Here is a 4080-nt window from a genome sequence, read left to right as displayed (position 1 = left end):
GTGAATAACATTATTACACTCTCTTAAAACTCTCATAAAACTACTTATATATTTGCATATATTTAAGTATATTGGAATAAACTTAAATATATATATATATATATATATATATATATATATATATATATATATATATATATATATATAGTTGTTTATACGTATTTTCAATGAGTCAATAGTTTAATTTGGTAGGATTGTTTCTGATTTGATTGTGTCATTTACAATGCTTATTGGTAGTAGTACATTCTTCAAAAACAAATTAATAAATGTAAGTACATAGAGTTATACCGTTTCCTTTTTGTCAGATTGTTAAATACTTCTTTGCTTCACATCAAAGTTTGTAATGTTATGATTGGCTTCAGAGCTGGTTTGTTTGGCTTATTATGGCTTAGAACTTAGAACTTAGAAAAATACTACCAAGACATCTGAAAAAGCAACCTATCACTATTGTAATGTGTTGTTACATTTCTCCAATCAACTGATTTTATTTATTTATTAAAGCTTATTGATAACTGTAATTCATGAAAACTTAAGTGGATGTGGGTAAAAAGCAGCTCTGCAGAAAAAGATTTACACTGAACTTTGTATCTACTGAAATTATAGCTTTTAATAATTTACATAATGCATTGATATGAGACAACAAGTCCCGATTTCCTGTTTGGTGCTAGTCTGGAATAATCACATTTGCTGTAATATTGAGAAACTACTGACCACAAATTTTTGTTACTGGAATAGTGATTAACCAGATATGTAGAAAATATCGGTAAGAGAGTATATTTTTGAAAGAGTATTTTTATATGAATGATTTATTTATGATGTCATGTCTGAAAACTCAAAAATATATTCCAGTTGATTTATGCAATAATTGTCATTTGTGGGTGACAAAGTTGAAATGTGGAGTTAGTTATTAAAATCAAACTTAGATGGTGAAAACATGTGATCATGTTATTTTTTCTGTGTTTTAAACATTCTTCATATGCCTGAGTGTATACACACATATAGCTTATGAGGCTAAATAATCATCACACGACAGTAATATGAACAAGTGCTCCGTTCTGGACAGTAATTCTGTGTTTCTGATGCAAATGATGACTTCAGTGAGTGTGGTGGTGATCACTAGGTTTAGTGGGCATTCAGGTGATTCATCACTCTGACATTTCTTTCATTCAAAGCTTTGCTGCAAGTTGCTAAACAACTTCATTGACTGTTACAAAATGTCAGCCAGTCACCCAGAGAAAGCCATATTCGCCTTTAGTGCTGATGTGTCTTTACAGTCTCAAAAGGAAAAAAACCTGTACACTTGAATAACTGGAAGAATGCATGGTATTGCTTTCAAAATCATTGTCAATTTTGTTCTATAGTGTTAGCACGCCATTTTACATCTGTAAAATGATTTTACATCACATTGAACAGCTGACAGATTAAAAACAAAAAGCCAACTAGATAAAACTATAGCCTTCGGGATGACAATCAATGCACTACCATTGAGTCTCAAAGATTTGTGTAGGCCTACTTCTTACGTAGTTTTATGGAAGCTTTGTTTACTTATTGTGCAGAATGTTTGATGCCTGAGCACTCTCATATGCTGAGCATGAAATTCACTGTTGCATTTCTGCCCAAGTACAGTAATGTCCAATCTGTGATATTTGTGTTGCATAAATCACAGACATCTCTTTAAAGGGATAGTTCACCAAAAATGCCAGATGTAAATAACTGTCTTTCTTCAGCAGAACACATTTGAAGAAAAAATATATCTCAGATCAGTAGGTCCTTAAAATGCAGGTGGATGGTGATCAGACCTTTGAAACTCCAAAAATCACAGACAGTCAGCATAAACATCAGGAAGAGCAGTGCTGTAGGAGGAATGCTGTACAGAAGCTCCATTGGTTTTTGTTTAGATCTGTATTTGTATCTGTTTGATTACTCACAATGGTGCATTTGTGTGCTCATCCTGGTACCAAGAGAAAAACATGAGATTAAGTCCAAACATGCCAACGCGAATATGTCACATGATAGACCACATGGATTCTGCCCTCTTGTGAATGCGCATACTGCTGCTGACCAGAAGTGATGATTTATAGGTAAGCTTTCATCTGACAAGTGGGTATTTCCATGCATCCCAAACAGTATCTTGCTTAACATTTCATTGGAATTGTTACACAAGTTAAAAGCAAAGTCATCTGTCATGTTGTCACACAGCTGTGCTGTCCTGTGAGTAGGATGACAACAACTGATCCACATGAACCTTCACCTGTCTATCTCTTATTTTCAGGTCATAGGTGAGTGGACCATGTTGAAACAGGATTACTCCAGGAACCCAGACACCTCTTGGATGCTTATTATTCCGAACAATCACTTTCTGGCCTACCACAATTTATCGTAGTTTCTTGTAAGTCAGGTCATGAGCTCTTTTCTGCTTCATTTGGTATTTAGAAACCACACTACAGGTGTCTGGTTTAAGAAGTGTGAGAAGGGTCAGGGGCTGTCTTTTAAAAATCAGTAAGGCAGGTGTTCATTCCGTCACTGTATGTGGAGTGTTTCGGTAGGTTAGCAAGGACCGAGCCAAACAGAGATGTGGTGCTACTGACTGTGCTTTGAGCCTTTCCCATAACTTTTTTAAGTTTTGCACCAACCGCTCCACTGCACCATTAGTTGCTGGATGATTAGAAGCTGACAAAATGTGTTGCATTCTTCTTGAGAAACTCCTCAAACTCTTTGGAAACTCTTTGGAAGTAAATGCTGGTCCATTATCAGACATCAGTTCTTTGGGAACCCAAACGTAGCCCAGAGGTGTCTCAAGAGATTTAAAGCCTATTCTGCATTAGTCAGCTCAGTTGGGAATATGTCTACCTTCTTTGAATGGACATCCACAATCAATAAGAAATGCTGCTGGTCTATTTCTGCATATTCAGTGTGAATGCGCTCCCAACGGTGACATCGCCCAGGACCATGGATGCAGAGGTGAGCTGTGGGGCTGATTGCACACTAACTCGCATGGACTGCACTTACTTATGTATTTCTGAATATCTTCAAAGTCAAAGTCAGGTTTATTGTCATTTTTGCAGGACAGAGAAAAAAAAAACGAAATACAGTTCTCCAGGAAACCTTGGTGAAAATATTGAACATTTAGCAGAATTAAAGCAGCACCACGTTACAGACAATAAATAGACATGAGCAACAGTATGTCCAGACATGAGGGACAGTATATACAGTCCTTCCTGATGGCTGTGCTCTTCCTTCTGCACGACACAACATAAGTGTCTTTTATGGCAGTAAGGTGGGTCCCAGTAATGTGTTGGGTAGCTCTCGCTATCCATTGTTGGGCTTTCCTATCTGAGAAGGAGCAGCTCCCATACCAGACAGTGATGGATTTAGTCAGTACACTCTCAATAACAAATCTATTGAAGCTAACGAGGATTCAGGCCAGCTCTCTTAAATCTCATTAAGAAGTAGAGGCACTGTTGTGCCTTCTTCACCACAGAGGAGGTGTTTAGTGACCATGAGAGGTTATCTGAGATGTGTGCATCTTGATCCAGCCCAGGCCACCTGAGGTATCCTCTTGCCAACAACGTCATTCTAGTGATCCGAGGGAGACAGTCATGCAGCTCTGACAACTGTCTTTCCCTGTAATTTGGAGGAATAATTACTGTTGAACCCCAAAGAAGGCAGCTCTCTGTTGAGAGTTCTTCCCTTCTGATAAAGAAAAGTGTTGTGTGTTCATCTGTGACATGACTGGGCCATCCAGCCAAAATGAAGTTCACACACCAAAGAATTTCTCCTGGTTTCTGTTGCAATATCTTTTACACAGCAAGGCAGCTCTTCTATGTCGGAGTGGTGGTGGCGTAGTGGGCTAAAGCACAAACTGTTAATCAGAAGGTTGCTGGTTCGATCCCCACGGCCACCACCATTGTGTCCTTGAACAAGATTTGCATCTTTGCAAGATTTCCATATTGCTCTGGGGGGATTGTCCCTGTTGTAAGGGCACTGTAAGTCGCTTTGGATAAAAGCGTCTGCCAAATGTAATGTAAATGTTCTATGTGTTAAATTTGAAACACAGTTTCCTCTTTGTCCTATACATAT

Source organism: Xyrauchen texanus, chromosome 25 (assembly GCF_025860055.1).
Source record: "Xyrauchen texanus isolate HMW12.3.18 chromosome 25, RBS_HiC_50CHRs, whole genome shotgun sequence".
NCBI classification, from domain to species: Eukaryota; Metazoa; Chordata; class Actinopteri; order Cypriniformes; family Catostomidae; genus Xyrauchen; species Xyrauchen texanus.
This window is presented reverse-complemented; position numbering follows the sequence as displayed.